This window comes from Aegilops tauschii, chromosome 7 (assembly GCF_002575655.3).
Source record: "Aegilops tauschii subsp. strangulata cultivar AL8/78 chromosome 7, Aet v6.0, whole genome shotgun sequence".
Lineage (NCBI taxonomy): Eukaryota > Viridiplantae > Streptophyta > Magnoliopsida > Poales > Poaceae > Aegilops > Aegilops tauschii.
In genome coordinates, this window is record NC_053041.3 from 307,997,138 (window position 1) to 308,014,714 (window position 17,577).

Below are 17,577 nucleotides of genomic sequence, written 5' to 3' on the forward strand. Positions count from 1 at the left end.
TAGATCGCAGTACGCGGTAGCTGTCCAGATCGGACAAAGGGGTGCAGCAGCGTCAGAGCACGGTAAAGGTGCTGACGGGTGGTGTACATCTCGTGGCGAAGAGCTCGGTTAGCTCGATCCAGCCCATCAGCATGCAGAACCAGGTTCTGATGGTAGAAGGGCTCTCGGGTGACAGTGGAGTAGGCAGCAGTATAGTATCCCTCCGCACCAACATCAGATGCGATAGCAATGTGCCTGAAAGGGGAGGTGTCCAACTCCCGATACTCTCCACGAAGACGTGTCAGAGCAGCATAGGCAGCATCGTGGACAGCCATATCGATGGTCACACCAACACCATGTGCGGTGTGCAGCACAGTAGTGGAGTCATACTCCCGCGAGTAGAGGTGGACGATGGCATGGTACTGCTCCTCGTTAAAGTCCTGGTACTCCTCGTAGACGGTGTACTCAGGGTGCCAGCGATAACCCAGATAGGTCATCATCTCAGCTAGCACCGCAGGTGATCCCGAGGCACCAATGGCCGTCGTGTGGCGCACGACCTGCCTCGTGGGTTCCATCTGAAAGCAAAGACGTTTCAAAGGAGTCAAATGACAGTGTGTGAATTGTTCAAAATACTATTCTAAGAAACAACTATGGCTTATCCAACTTTGGGGTGAATGCGGTCACGGGATCCTAGTGTTAGAGTTAGTAAATTCGTTTAACCCGAGTAGAAGAGAGTTCAGAGTCCCAGAGTAAAGGTCGAGGAGTAAAAGATCCTAGTACCACCCAATGGCGACGTGGGCCCGTAAGACACACAGCCATGTTAGTAAAAGTTTTGTAATGTCTAGACTCGACTTCGGCCAAGGAGTGTGGAAAGGGGGGATTCCTACAGGCAGTCGGCTCTGATACCAACTTGTGACGCCCCCATTTTGACTGTACACTAATCATGCACGCAAATGTGTACGATCAAGATCAGGGACTCACGGGAAGATATCACAACACAACTCTAAAACATAAATAAGTCATACAAGCATCATAATACAAGCTAGGGGCCTCGAGGGCTCGAATACAAGTGCTCGATCACAGACGAGTCAGCGGAAGCAACAATATCTGAGTACAGAAATAAGTTAAACAAGTTTGCCTTAAGAAGGCTAGCACAAACTGGGATACAGATCGAACGAGGCGCAGGCCTCCTGCCTGGGATCCTCCTAACTACTCCTGGTCGTCGTCAGCGGCCTGCACATAGTAGTAGGCACCTCCAGTGTCGTAGGTGTTGTCGTCGATGGTGGCGTCTAGCTCCTGGACTCCAACATCTGATTACGACAACCAGATAGAAAGGAAAGGGGGAAAAGAGGGAGAGAAGCAACCCTGAGTACTCATCCAAAGTACTCGCAAGCAAGGAGCTATACTACATATGCATGGGTATATGTGTAAAGGGGCATATCAGTGGACTGAACTGCAGAATGCCAGAATAAAAGGGGGATAGCTAGTCCTGTCGAAGACTACGCTTCTGGCCATCTCCATCTTGCAGCATGTAGAAGAGAGTAGATTGAAGTCCTCCAAGTAGCATCGCATAGCATAATCCTACCCGGCGATCCCCTCCTCGTCGCCCTGTTAGAGAGCGATCACCGGGTTGTATCTGGCACTTGGAAGGGTGTATTTTATTCAGTATCCAGTTCTAGTTGTCATAAGGTCCAGGTACAACTCCGGGTCGTCCTTTTCCGAGGGACACGGCTATTCGAATAGATAAACTTCCCTGCAGGGGTGCACCACATAACCCAACACGCTCGATCCCATTTGGCCGGACACACTTTTCTGGGTCATGCCCGGCCTCGTAAGATCAACACGTCGCAGCCCCACCTAGGCTCAACAGAGAGGTCAGCACGCCGGTCTAAACCTATGCGCGCAGGGGTCTGGGCCCATCGCCCTATGCACACCTGCACGTTGCGTACGCGGCCGGAAGCAGACCTAGCCCCCTTAATACAAGCGCGAGCTTACGGTCCAATGCGGCGCGCGCCACTCAGTTGCTGACGTCAAAAGAGCTTCGGCTGATACCACGATGTCGGGATACCCATAACTACTCCCACGTAGATGGTTAGTGCGTATAGACCAAATGGCCAGACTCAGATCAAATACCAAGATCTCGTTAAGCGTGTTAAGTAACCGCGAACGCCGACCAGGGCCAGGCCCACCTCTCACCTAGGCGGTCTCATCCTGCCCTGTCGCTCCGCCACAAAGATCCACTCGCGGGTACTCCTACGAGCCGACCCGACTTTAGTCATCACATGTGTCATGTATATAGTATATAAGTATATACCCATGATCACCGCCCAGGTGATCACGGCCCGATAGTATAGCACAGCAGACGGACAAGAATGTAGGGCCACTGATGGAAAACTAGCATCCTATACTAAGCATGTAGGATTGCAGGTAAAGGTAACAACAGTAGTAGCAAGGATAGGCTATGCATCAGGATAGGATATCGAAAGCAGTAACATGCTACACTACTCTAATGCAAGCAGTATAGAGAAGAATAGGCGATATCTGGTGATCAAGGGGGGGCTTGCCTGGTTGCTCTGGCAAGTAGGAGGGGCCGTCAACTCCGTAGTCGAACTGGGCAGCAGCAGTGTCGGTCTCGTAGTCTACCGGAGAGAAGAGGGGGAAGAAACAGTAAATACAATGCAAACATAAACATGACGATGCGTGACATGACACTGAGCAGTGCTAGGTGTGTCCTAACGCGACAGTAGGTGGTACCGGCGAAGGGGGGGAACATCCGGGAAGTATTCCCGATGTTTCGCGTTTTTGGACAGACGGACCGGAGGGGGAAAGTTGCTAGTTCAATAGGTTAGGGAGGTGTGGTGGACGAACGGACTGCGTATTTGGATTCGTCTCGTCGTTCTGAGCAACTTTCATGTAGAAAACATTTTCATCCGAGTTACGGTTTAAAAGATATGAATTTTCAAAGATTATTTGAATTTCTGGAATTATTTGAATTAAGCAAGAATGAATTATGACGTCAGCATGAGGTAATGCTGACGTCAGCAGGTCAACAGGTCGGCTGACCAGTCAAACCAGACAGGTGGGTCCAGTGGGACCCACATGTCATTGACAGGGCACTAACAGAGTTTTATAATTAACTTAAATAAGGTTATTAGCAGGTAGGCCCCACCTGTCAGTGCCTATTTAGATTAATTAATTAGTTTTATTTATAAAAACATTTTTTTTGTTAATTATGCGGCGGGGCCCGCATGTCAGTGGCTGGGGCCTGCCCAGTCAGCAGTTGACTAGGGTCAACCCAGTCAACTGGGCCACCAGGACCCACTGGCAGCGACCCAGGGGGTGGCCCCAGGTGTGCCAGCTCAGCGCGGCCGGCGGCTCAACGCCGGCGACGCCAAACGCGGCGGCGCGGCTCGGATCTCGCCAGATTTCGCCTACGGGGCTCGGGGAGGAGCGGGGCTAGTCTCATTCGAACGAGCTCGCAGCGCCGCATCCAGTGGTGGCCGTAGCTTCGCCGGACTTGGCCGGAATCGGCGCCGGCGAGCGGCGGAGGTGGCGGCGTGCACGGGTGCTCGACGAAAACGGAGCTACGGCGTGCTATCGAGCAAACGGAGGGGCTGGGGAGTATCTACGCGCTGTGGGGAGTGCAACGGGCTTGAGCCCGTGACCAAAAGGTCACCGGAGCCTTGCCGGCGGCGAGCTCCGCGGCAACGCGTTCAGACGCAAGCAGAGCGGCGGCTACGAGAGCTCAAGAGGCCAGGAGAGCGAGGGGAGAGGATGAGGGGCTCACCGCGCAGCGCAAGAAAGGCCCGTGGGAGGCTTAGTAGCAGCAGCAGTCGCCGGAGTCGAAGAAGACGGCGGCGACCCGAGGAAGAAGGCGACGGCGTTGGGGGTGATGTAGGGGGTCCCGGCTCGAGCAGGTGGTCGGGGAGGACGGGCTCGACGCGGCGGAGCTCGTGGACACGTCGCGGTCGCGAGGAAAGCACGGTGGTCGCGTGAACGACGGAGAACGGCGGCGACCGCGTCGGTCTCCTCTCCAGAACGAAGGAGAGGGTGAGGGGAGAGGTGGATCTGGGGGAGGGGAGGCGCAGAGGCGAGCGAGAGGGGCAAGTGGGAGGGATGGGCGGAGGCCGAGGCGTCGGGGCGGCCTTATCCTCCCCCGTCGCCGGCGAGGGGGTGCGGCGGGGACCTGCCCCTGTTCCGACCCCGGTCGGGGGAACAGGGAAGGGGAGGGCACGGTCGAGCGAGGTGGGCCAGGCCGGCTGGGCCTGGGGTCGGCCCAGTTGGGCCAGGGTCCAGTGGGGGAAGGGGGGGTTCCTTTTCTTGTTTGTTTTCTTTTTCTTTTTGTTCTGTTTTCTCTTTATTTATTTATTTTCTTTTCTGTTTTAATTCATTTAAAAGCATTTAGGCATTTTATAAAAATGTGATTACTTCACCATAATTACCGATGCAATAATTGACATGGCCCGAACATTTTTATTATAATATTTGAAAACTTTTGTCGTTTGACTTATTTAGGATTTAAATTTGAAACGGTTTTGAATTAACCCGAGATTAATTTCAGTGACAGAGGTGACGTGCCATCATTAACGTGAGATTACTGTAGCATGATTATCCGGGCGTTACAGATAGCCTCTAACCTTTTCACATTTCCTAGCAAACCGTTGTTTGGCTATGTTACCGGTTTGCTCAGCCCCTCTTATAGCATTGCTAGTTGCAGGTGCAGTTGCAGGTTGTTCCATGTTGGGACATGGATTTCATGGATATCATGGGATATCACAATATCTCTTATTTAATTAATACATCATATATACTTGGCAAAGGGTGGAAGGCTCGGCCTTATGCCTGGTGTTTTGTTCCACTCTTGTCGCCCTAGTTTTCGTCATACCGGTGTTATGTTCCTTGATTTTGCGTCCCTAACACGATGAGGGGTATGGGAGCCTCTTGACGTTTCGCTTTGAATAAAACTTTTCCAGCAAGGCCCAACATTGGTTTTACCATTTGCTCAACATAATAACTAAACCTGATAATTAATTAATTAGAATAGGGGGTCGCGTCCCCGAGGTTTCTTTTCTACATACAGGGGGGCCAGTGCTGGTCCAAACTAGAGTCGTGTGCAGCTTCCCCCGGGGAAACTCGGGTCTCAGTTGCTGTACGCTGTGCTCATCCGGTCGTGGCCTGAGACGAGATACGCGCGGCTACTATCAGGGTGTTGGCACGCCGGGAGGTCTTGCTGGACTTGTTTTACCATTGTCGAAATGTCTTGTGCACCGAGATTCCGAGTCTGAGTGGAGATTCCCGCGATGGAGGATTGTCTCCGCGGATCGTGAGCTTGTCATGGGCTAAGTTGGGACACCCCTGCAGGGTTTAATCTTTCGAAAGCCGTGCCCGCGGTTATGTGGCACATGGGAATTTGTTAATATCTGGTTGTAGAGGACTTGAAGTAAACTTAATTAAAATACACCAACCGCGTTGCGTAGCCATGATTGTCTCTTTTCGGGGAAGTTCAAGAGGAGAACACGATTGGGTTATGTTTGAACGTAAGTAGTTCAGGGTCACTTAGTGATAATTACTAGACTGCGACCGCTTGCATAGATTCTCATCTTACTCTTGTACTCGTAAGTTAGCCATCATACTTTGCTTAGCCGCTGCTGCAACCTCACCACTTATCCTTTCCATACCCATTAAGCTTTGTTAGTCTTGATACCCATGGTAATGGGATTGCTGAGTCCTCGTGGCTCACAGATTACTACAACAACAGTTGCAGGTACAGGTAATGTGATGATCATGACGTGAGGGTGATGTTTACTTGTTTTGGAGTCCTTCTTCGTCGTCGATCTTGGGTTAGGTTCCTGGTCAGCAGCCTGGGCTAGCAGGGTGGATGTCGTTTGAGTTTATGTTTGTGTTTCATACGTAGCCGGATGTTTTTCCATGTATGATGTATTGATGTATTCTTGCGGCATTTGTATGCCTTGTATGTATCCCCAACTATTTATATAATGAATCGATGTAATGATATCCACCTTGCAAAAGCGTGTCAATATGCGGTTCTATCCTTGGTGGGACCTTCGAGTCTCTTTAGGATAGTATCGCATATTGGACGTGACAAGTTGGTATCAGAGCCTCGACTGACCATAGGAGCCCCCTTGATTGATCGCTGGCGTTGTTGAGTCTAGAACAAAACTATTTTGAGTCTTAGGAATATATATATCGGAGAGTAGGATTCTTTTTACTCCTCAGTCCCCTTCGTCGCTCTGGTGAGGTCTCCTCACGTAGATGTTTATTCTTTCCTCTCCTCATTTTCACTAAAAAAAATTAGGATCACGCGGGTATCTTGGGATCATTCCGATATTCTTGTAAAGAGAACATTGTTCTTGGTGCCCCCTGACATTTAGGGGTTGTGGCAGTGTCCCCGGGAGTTGAGCTCCGAGGTATTGTCGTCACAATTTTATCGTTGCAGTTCCGGTATACCTGAGCTTTTACCGACATCGAAAATCTCTTATATGCAGTTAGTGGTGAGATAACCTCGACGCCACCCAGTGCTGGGGCGGGAGTTCGGGGGTATTGCCACAACTCGTATATCGGATGCTTTTCGAAGGTTGAGGTACATGATTTTCGGAGTTTTCTTGGTTATGTGTTGACGGATGGATACAGCTGGATGTAGGGATTGTTAGTTGGGTGAGATATTGTGCTTCCCCTGTATCCCCAACACCAGATTGCATAACCAGAAAGTTTCATGAGTTAATAGGTGAGAATTCAAGTAGTTACCTAGGATATCTTTCCGACAGATGCATGATTTGAGATTGGGGTCCAACGTCTAGTGGTTAGTTTTTCACGGTCGATTTACAGTGGTCACGAGGCGTCTTAAAGAATCCTTGGCTATGCTGATTCGGGGACGTCTTGTTTGTCATTCGTGACGTCCGCTGTACGTCGTGCCCATGGGGCCTCATCGGAACACTTTGGGCGAAATCTCTATCATATGTTTGTTTCCCGCTTATTCTGCAAGCCAAATCCTTGTTTTGTTTTTGTTGTGGTATTCGAGTTGCTTTGATGTCAAGTGTTGAATCCATACTTTTCCTAAGCGGTGTTCCCATATTTCTATGGGAATACTAATCCTTTTGATCATGCAGAATGGTCATGTTAATTCTTTTCCAATCGGCGTGCTTCTCTTCAAGTGGATCTGATCATTTCAACATCTGCAAGATCAATTTTAAGTTTTCTCAACGTGGTCTGTTTCATCCGCCCCAAGTTGCCTTTGTTTTTCCTGCCCTCCCACCCTTTTTCTTCAAGGACTCAGATTTCTTAATCATGTATCCTTTTATTTGTGAGAAGTCTCTTCATTCTTTTCTTTCAATGCTCTTATCCGGTGATTTCTCGTGAAGATGCGCAACAGTTTCAAGTTCATCGTCCTTCGTTCTTGTTTCTTCTTCGGCGGATTCAAATTCAAGCCTTCAGTGTTGATCACATTCCTTTCATCGTTTCAAATGCTTTTTCATGCTGGTGCACCTCTTAATCATTTCCCGCTTGCTATTCAATTATTCCGGAGTGCTCAAGATATCTCAGAAGATTCGCGTTTCCATTCTTAATCCGTTCAAGCCATTTGGAGATTATTATCTCATTCAAGTCACTTAATTCAACCGGTGCATCTCTTTTCAAAATAATTTCAACGCTGTTTCTCTTGTGTGGGCCCTAACCCACAGGTCTTTTCCAGGATCTTACCTGACTCTTCTAATTTATCCGGAGCGATTCCCAAATTCTTTTAAAAAATGTGACGTAAGAATGGATTCCATCAGTCATATGCCTTCTCCAAGATCGCTTCCAAATTCTTTTCATCGTTGGTTCAACCTTTCTATTCTTCATTCCGGAGTGTCTCAATAAATCATGGTGGTGTTTCTCGTCGTCATTCTCGGATTTTGAAGACCGAAGAAGAGTTCCTCTTAAATCCTTACCCGTTCTTCCAAAGATGCGTAGTTCAAGATTGATGCCATCCTCTCATAATTGTTTTCGATTGTGAGAATTATTTTCACCCATCCGACGCATTTCAGGAGTTGCTTTCCTTTCTCGATCATCCGAAGGCCATCATTTCTGAATATTACCCATTCTCAGCTTTTAGCTCTTGTTCTCCAATTCTTCTAGTGTTGCATTTAAGATTTCTCTCCCTTCTCATTCGGCTTCGTTCTCCAATTATTCGAAATTGATGCCTCTTGCTTCGCTCAAGTATCCTCTAATCAGTTCATGATCTCTTCGTTCTCCCGTATCTGAATTCCCTTATGGATATTCGTCCGTTCTTTTTAATTCTTACGGTGGTTCGTTCAAGATTCCTATTCCTTTGTTTTCATATCAATTCATTCATTCGTTGTTTCCAAATCCTACCGGTGGTTTGTTGAAGACCTTCCCAAGTTCGCGCTATATCTCTCCTTAACCCTTTTCGACGAGAATAAGTGGTGTGCAAAAATCCATTATTAGTCATCAATTTAAGTTGATCAAGGATAAGCATAACATAATTCTTATTTCTTCTTTCATCCAAGTGTTTAATCCCCTCTTTTGGAGTTCATTCGTGATATCAATTTGTCAGTGCTAGGTTGTTCATCTTTTGTTTCCGGGGTTCCAATCTCTCTCACTTAACTCGCGCGAAGCTCCATCTAAATCATTGCAAGGCTCACCTTGTTCTTTCAACTTCTCTTCCTTTCTATCATTCTTTTATTACCGGAGTTCTCACGAAGGCTCAACATGGTGGTTCGTCAAGATTCATTTCATTCTTCAATTGTTCTTCAAGATTTCTCTCGGAGTTAAGAACCGCCAAGCTATACTAAAAAAATAAACATGGTGTTCAACACATGTTTTGTTTTGAGGAGTTCAAGCATTCTTCAACTTGCATTCCAAAGTGCAATTCTTTTACATTATCTTTGGAGGTGGTGTTATGTCATTTTTGACAATTTCCTTCATGTTTCATGATTTCAAAAGTTGTCAGGAATGAGATATTTAGACCCATCATTTTCTTCCTTGGAGCTATCTTGGTATAGATTTCACCTAAAGCCTTCCATTGGGAATGTTGCTATTTATGGTGTTTATCAATGATCCAAGTTTCCTCCTATTCTCGCGCTGAAAGAAGTTTCTCCATCTCTTCGTTCCTCTCAGCTAATCAATCTTTTGGTAGTGGCTGGTTGTCACCTCATAAATTTTGAGATGTCTCCATAAGCCCACGAGGATCATATCCTTTCGTATTGATCTTCAAACAACTCCGTTCAATCCTTCTTTTTAAGGATGCTCTCTCAAATTTATCTGAGGAAGAACATGTTGTTTTCTTCTCCATTCTTTTGATTCCAATCTAACATTTGTTCCGGAGGCATTGTGAATAACATTTGTTCCTTGTTTCTCTTTTCTACCGGAGTGCTCTCAATTGCGTTCAACTCTGTTGTGTTCTTCTTTCAAGTTTTCAACCTCTCAAGGTTCATTGGTTTCACTTGTTTGTCAAAGAAGCAACTTTGTCTTACCTCTTCCTCTTCCGTTTCTCCCCGGTGCCATCTTAAGATCTCAGGTCGGGATCTCTTATAAGTGGAGGAGAGTTGTGACGCCCCAAGACCGGCGCTCCAGATGCCTTCCATGGATTCCGAGATTCGTCGTGTGATTTGTTTTGTTCGTTGCTTTCATCATTGCATCATTTGCATTGCATCATGCCATCATGCAACCCCTTTTGAAAGCTCAACTAAATAAACCGTATGGATCTTCGATCCATTTAAATCGAGGGAATTCACATGGTGATTTCTCTTTATTACATATCCTCCCAATACTTAGGGAGCTATACTAAACCATTCCATTGGCTTGGAATCACCCATAACACATTTGCTCTGTTCTTCAAATTTCATTATCCAACTCAACTTCAATTCTTCCTTTGGGGCCTTTTTAGTAAAATTGAGTTGCAATTTTACTTCTCCATAAATGTTCCAAATCTTCCCATAAATCACATCTGCTGTGTAGGGTCACCTCCTATAGTTTCAACCCATTTAGAGCTCATTTGAATGGGTTTCAAAATTCAAACTTGCCGAGTTAAATCCAATGCGTGTGGATTTTACTTCCTCTAAAAGTCCTCAGGCCATTTTGTCAAATTCCTCATATTTTTCTGAGTCTGGGAAAATCATCCCCATGCCCAAATTCTTGTCCACTCATTTCTTTCTCTCTCTTTTCTTTCTTTGTTTTTCTGTTTTTGGAAGAGGTTTTTAGAAGAGTAGAAAGGCCAACAGCCAGGCCGGCCCATCTTTCTTCACGACCCAAGGCCAAGGCCCAGCCGACCCCCCCTCATATTCTAACCCTAGCAAACCTTGCAGCCTCTCCACCCCCCTCGTCTCTATCCTCTCGTTCCTCCTCGCGCCGCCAGGAGGAGAGACGAAGAGGACCGCACGCCCGCGCCTCCCGATCCATGGCCCCCTTGCGTCGCCTTGCCGCCTCTGCTTCTCCTCGCTGGTAGGACCCCTGTGCCTCCTCCATGGCCCTCCTCCCTCTGCTGCCCGGATCCCGCGCCGGCCCCTCCTTCCTCGCGCCTCCCTCTCCTGCACCCCATCGCTGGATCGCCCCCGCCTCTGCCTCCGACCGCCGCCAGCGAGCAGCTCCGCCGGAGCCATGCCTACTTCGCCGGACCGCCTCTGCCATGGCCTTCCTCCAGCCCCGAGTCGCTGCTCCTCCTCCACACCACAGCCACCTCCTCTCCCACTCCTCCTTCACTTGCCGCCGCGCTGGCCATCAACTCCGGCGTGCGCTGCCTCCGCGTCCGAGCTGCTCTGCTCCGCCCCTCCCTTCTCCTCTTCGGGTCCGTTCCCAGCGCCACCTCGAGCCCCAAGCGTCGCCCCGTCCTCCGCGAGCACCCGCACCCGCAACCATCTTCAGCCGCTCCCGCTGCAGCCCCCAGCTCCTTCCCTGTTTCGCAAGTCCAGTGACGACCGCGCCCGTTGACTCCTGGGATGCCTGCTGCTGCCACTGTACGCCAAGACCAAACGTTTTGGTTTCGCCAAGCTCCATCAAGCCGACCGTGTACATCTACCGTCGTCGTGGGTTTTTCATAAAGTCGGCAACAACACAAAGATATGTATAACTACGCGGATTCGCCGAGTATGACTACTCACGGGAGCCGTCAAATTCATCTACGCGCGTGTACGACTACACATCCGGGATGCGTCACCCGAACGTCTACGAACCGTGTACGGCGGCCGTTGCCAAAGACCGTCGAGTGAACCACTACCGTCGCCGTGGATTCGACAAGACAATGTGTACAACTACTTCCACGACGACCGTGTACCACTACCGTCGCAAGAACGACTACTTCCCACGACGACCCTGTGAACAACTACTTCCCCTTCGACACGTGTACCTCTACCGCCGAACTCGACCCCCCTCCCCCCAAAATGCACACTTCAAAGGTATAACGGTCGAGAACGACCGCCCGTGAACGAATGCATGTGTTGTATGAGTTGCTCGCGTTTGCACCGTGCCCGACTTGTTCGTTGCACGTTGTCACTCGTTTCCTTGCCACCGTCATGTGGGACACCCGGTAACCGGGATCACCCCACCATTTCTAGCATGTTCCGCACATCCGCACACTTCTCTTTTGCATCGGTATCTCAATCGAGTTATCGGAACTAATATGTTGCTGTGGCACCCTTTTTCCTTCCGCCATGGCGACGAATGACTCATATCATGCTCATGTCAACATTTTCATAAATATTGCATAAAACTTGTGTATGGCATCCGCATCATGATAACAACATTTAAAATGTTTAAAATTGTTGGTTGCATTAAAATTGCTAAATTTCATATGGGGATTTTCCGGATTGTTGTTGTTGTTCCAGCCTCATTTAAACTTGCCTAAATAGTTAGTTTACTTATGTTTCACCTCTTGCCATGGTTAACAACATTTAATATTGTTGGGTACATAAATGGGAGAGAAATAAATATTTGGAATGTGGGGTTCCGTCGATATGCAACTCATTGCATATTGAGCTCCACTTATTTTGTAGTATTGTTTGTTGCACTTTGCCATGCCATGAATCATTGAACCGGACATGCATCATACTTGATTGTGCATCATGCCATGTTTATGTGATGGTTGTTTACCATGTTGTTTGCTTCTTTCCGGTGTTGCTTCTTCTGGATAGTTCCGGTAACGTTGCGATTGTGAGGATTCGTTCGACTATGTTGGTTCGTCTTCTTCAAGGACCCGATCTTCTTCATAGCGGGATTTCAGGCAAGATGACCGTCACCTTGGATCTCACTACTATCATTGCTATGCTAGTTGTCTCGATGCTATCGCTATGTCACGCTACCTACCACTTGTTTATCAAGCCTCCCAAATTGCCATGATAGCCTCTAACCTTTTCACACTTCATAGCAAACCATTGTTTGGCTATGTTACCGCTTTGCTCAGCCCCTCTTATAGCATTGCTAGTTGCAGGTGCGGTTGCAGGTTGTTCCATGTTGGGACATGGATTTCATGGATATCATGGGATATCACAATATCTTTTATTTAATTAATGCATCATATATATTTGGTAAAGGGTGGAAGGCTCGGCCTGACGCCTGGTGTTTTGTTCCACTTGCCGCCCTAGTTTCCATCATACCAGTGTTATGTTCCTTGATTTTGCGTCCCTAACACGATGAGGGGTATGGGACCCTCTCGACATTTCGCTTTGAATCAAACTTTTCCAGCAAGGCCCAACATTTGTTTTACCATTTGCTCAACATAATAACTAAACCTGATAATTAATTAATTAGCATAGGGGGTCGCGTCCCCGAGGTTTCTTTTCTACATACAGGGGGGCAGTGCTGATGGTGCTGGTCCAAACTAGAGTCGTGTGTGGCTTCCCCCGGGGAAACTCGGGTCTCAGTTGCTGTACGCTGTGCTCATCCGGTCGTGGCCTGAGACGAGATACGCGCGGCTACTATCAGGGTGTCGGCACGCCAGAAGGTCTTGTTGGACTTGTTTTACCATTGTCGAAATGTCTTGTGCACCGGGATTCCGAGTATGATCGGAGGTTCCCGCGATGGAGGATTGTCTCCGCGGATCGTGAGCTTGTCATGGGCTAAGTTGGGACACCCCTGCAGGGTTTAATCTTTCGAAAGCCGTGCCCACGGTTATGTGGCAGATGGGAATTTGTTAATATCCGGTTGTAGAGGACTTGAAGTAAACTTAATTAAAATACACCAACCGCGTTGCGTAGCAGTGATTGTCTCTTTTCGGGGAAGTTCGAGAGGAGAACACAGTCGGGTTATGTTTGAACGTAAGTAGTTCAGGGTCACTTAGTGATCATTACTAGACTGGGACCGCTTGCGTAGATTCTCATCTTACTCTTGTACTCGTAAGTTAGCCATCATACTTTGCTTAGCCGTTGCTCCAACCTCACCACTTATCCTTTCCATACCCATTAAGCTTTGCTAGTCTTGATACCCATGGTAATGGGATTGCTGAGCCCTCGTGGCTCACAGATTACTACAACAACAGTTGCAGGTACAGGTAATGTGATGGTCATGACGTGAGGGCGATGTTTAATTGTTTTGGAGTCCTTCTTCGTCGATCTTGGATTAGGTTCCTGGTCGGCAGCCTGGGCTAGCAGGGTGGATGTCGTTTGAGTTTCTGTTTGTGTTTCATCCGTAGCCGGATGTTGTTCTATGTATGATGTATTGATGTATTCTTGCGGCATTCGTATGCCTTGTATGTATCCCCAACTATTTATGTAATGGATCAATGTAATGATATCCACCTCGCAAAAGCATGTCAATATGCGGTTCTATCCTTGGTGGGACCTTCGAGTCTCTTTAGGATAGTATCGCATATTGGGCATGACACGCAGTAGGTCCGAAATTTAAGAGGGGGCAAAGTTTGTACTTTCCCCAAATTTCAAACAAGCGCGTCCCATCTGTTGAAAAAAAACAAGCGCGTCCTAGACCGAAACATGGTTCCCCCTTAGCTCCCCCCCGTCCGATTCCCCATTCGTACTCCGTGGGCGCCAAAACTACCTCAACACCAGCCGTGAAACCCCGGCGTCCTCCGTCCGCCACCCCATCCCACCCATCAACCGCCGCCCTCCTCCATCACGCCGGAGCCGATACCCCGACGTCGTTGTCCACCACAACCGCAACCACAACGCCCTCCACTGCTAGTAGTTGAAGTCGAGGCCGAGCTACCTCCAGGACGCCGACGTGCGCCATACCCGAGCCAGTTCCACCATGCCGTCCTGCACCTCACCGCTGCCGCTCCAACGTCGCCACCGTCCACCGCACCAGAGTTGTTCCTGCTACGCCGTCCTTCGCCACCTCGGATCTGCTTCCCCTCCGCCAACAGACGGCCACCGCAACACAGTCAACAATTTGGCCATGGGTTCATCCAAGGCTCCACCCTCCTCCAAAACATTGGTTCCCCCGATAAAAAGAAGAACATCGCCGCGATATCATGAGGACACAGCACTAGCAACCGGAAATGGTACTCCTATTCCATTATTCGTGCAAATCTTACGTGTCTGCTTGCACGGTATTCATCCCACAGAAGCCACTAGTTGACCACTTCTTCCTACACCTTCTTCCTGATATTAGATGTTCTTAGTAACTCAGGATGCACAAGGTTTCTCCTCATATACTATTTCACCTTAACTAGAGGTTTGTCGCCTCCTTGGATTTCAATTCCTGGTCAGTTGATTGCCAATTAAAGGAAGCATTCCCCAGCATAACAGGCGCTAGTCCACCTATTACGCCAGGGAAGCAACACCTCGGTGTTTATCTTAGGGGTGTGTGGGGCCTAGGGGCTGCTGGCGCCCGATTTGGATGTCGGCCGGGCTTAAAGGGATGGTCGGGGGGCGCTGCCAAGCACGGCGGTGGTGTGAGGTCGAGGGGAGGGCGGGGTGGCGGAGGCAGGGGTCTGGGCCGGTGGTCATTGGTGGTTCGAGGAAGATCGTCAACAGTGACTGGCGGGAGGTAGACGAAGGCCATCTGCCCATTCCTTGTAGATCGGACGGTTCATAAAAAAAATTGACTGGCCTATTTATTTTCAGTCGACTGTTATTTTGATAGGACCACATGTGGTGGTGTGCTGGAGGAGTACCTGCATTTCCCAGCCATCCCTGTGCTCATATATTACGAAATCATGCGGAGTAGAATCTAATTTTGTTTGCCATGTAATGTTGTATAGCTATCATATGTCTCCTGTCATTTATTTTTCAGCCACCTGCTATCTGCTACTTTTACAGCGCACTAGTTCTGCACACACTTCACTCATACTCTCACTATTGTTTTTTATGCATAGTTGTTTCAGCCTCTGCCAACCGGTTGATAGAAGCACAAAATAAAAGAGAGAAGCAGCTCCAGCTTTCTTTGGGCTTAGGCAAGACACATTTCTTTGCTATAAAGGGTGCAGTGTCAGCAGATGGAGATGGTAAAGTTAGCTCTAGAGTTGATGATCTCGCTCGCCATGAACCACCATCCCAGGTGCTTGCTTTAACTTTGCGATGTCATATGTGGTTGCATGCTGCATATGGTGTCTATCTTATATTCGAAAGGCCAAAGTCGGTCTTTATTAAGATAAGGAAAGATATTTTTTACATGAACCTCCATCCCGGGAGCACCAGAAGACAAATAGCTAGTCAGTGGACTGGCCGAGCTAGTGACAAGCCCAGCACAGACAGGCATCACCTGGAAGCCAACTAAAAAGCCACGATGGTGGTGAAGCAGCCCGCCTCCCACCAGGCTCTTAGGTCCTCGATGATCATGCTCCCCACTCCAGCTGGATGTCTAGCTTGTATTGCTTCCAATTTGGTTAAATTGCATCTGCTTAGCTTACACATTATACTTTCGAATATTATATGCCTTCATGTTTTTGGTACATACTAGTACATCTGTCTATTAACCATGTTCTTACATCAAACTAATGTTCTTGTGTATCCCACATCAATCACTTATGATGAGACAGTCACCCAGTGGGTTACTGTGAGAAAAGATCCTCTTTTAAAGAATGCCGTGTCAGCCTCCCCACATGATTCTCAAGAATCAGCAAGGCTAGATTAAGATAGTGAATGTAGCTCTATAGTTGATGACCGCATTTCCCCTACACCACCATCGCAGGTTCTTGCTCTAACTTGGCAGCGTCATATGTGGTTGCATGTTGCATATGGTGTGTAGATTGTAATTCTTCCAATCTGGTCAAATAGCATGTGCTATTCTGCTTAGTTTATACATTATACCTGTTAACGTGACATGCTTTCCTGTTTTTAGTACATAGTACATCTGTCTATTAAGCATGTCCTTACATAAAACTACTATTTTTGTATCCCGCATCAATCAATATGACGAGACACCTTTAGTGTATGCTGTGTGATATTGGTTGCATCTTTCATATGATTTATAGCATGCGCAACTTCTAATTTGTTGAAACGCCATTTATGTTGGGACGCTTTTAACTTGGCAGAGTCATATTGGTTGCATCTTTCATGTGGTGTCTAGCTTGCATTCTTCTTATTTGTTGAAATGGCTTCTGCTTAGTTTACACAAATAGTTGTGAATATGCCATGATGTCCTGTTTTTCGTACATATTCCATCATGGTATCATGTGTTTGCCTTACATAAAAGTAGTGATTGTCAATATCATGCATGAATGAGTTCTGAAGAGTGAATTTTATTGCTTTTTCTTGTCGGTTTTACTTGACAATTCAAAATCAATAAAGCAGAAGGAAATTAGCAAGGCAGTGGATAAAGGTGCTCCTTCCGAACGGAGGGCCTCTGCAGATTCTACTCCACCACCCCAAGAAGATTTGCAGGAAAACACATGCATAGACACTCAATGTAGCTGTGTTGATGATGAGCACGTCTTCCCTAATGCACCATCACAGGTGCTCCCTCTAACTTGGCACTGTTATATGCGGTTGCATGTTATGTATGATGTATAGCTTCTATTGCTTCTAATTTTGTTGAATTCCATCTGCTTAATTTACACATTATACTTGTGAATAAGACACGTGTTCCTGTTTCTAGAACATACAGTATATGTCTATCACACCATGTTCTTACATCAAAGTACTTGTCGGATTATGGGTTCCGGCAAACCCTTGAGGTTCGAACACTGGGGTGCGCATGAAGATCTCTCTCTCTAGCTCGCTCTCGCAATGATCCCAATGCCTAACTCGCCGAACCCAAAGAATAAGTGACACAAGGGTTTATACTGGTTCGGGCCACTGTTGTGGTGTAATACCCTACTCCAGTGTGGTGTGGTGGATTGCCTTGTATGCTGAGGATGAACAAGTACAAGGGAAGAACAACCTCCCGAGGAGAGGTGTTCTTGAGCTCGGGGAGCCTATGAGCTAGCCTTGGTGGAATGGATCCGGTCCAAGATGAGATGCCCACTGGGTGGTGGCTAGTCCTATTTATAGAGGCCCGGGTCCTCTTCCCAAATATTAGGCGGGAAGTGATCCCGCAATGGCCAATTTGAAGGGGCACAACTAGTACAAGTTATCCCGACAAAAGGTGGTCTTCGCCTGCAAAGACTCTGGTGGTGACGCCGTCGTGGGCTCCGTGATGACCTCTGTCCTGCCGTCCTGCTGGTCTCGGTCTCGTTGCACCAATATGGAAACC

At 47.8% G+C, this 17,577-nt stretch overlaps 1 long non-coding RNA gene across 1 annotated transcript; it reads left to right on the forward strand.

The window, feature by feature from the left end:
• Positions 1 to 10,423: 10,423 nt before the first annotated feature.
• On the forward strand, positions 10,424 to 13,719 carry LOC141026515 (uncharacterized). The gene is made up of 3 exons (XR_012188731.1): positions 10,424 to 11,387; positions 12,123 to 12,211; positions 13,466 to 13,719. It is a non-coding gene; the product is annotated as an uncharacterized lncRNA (long non-coding RNA).
• The last annotated feature ends 3,858 nt before the right edge of the window (positions 13,720 to 17,577 follow it).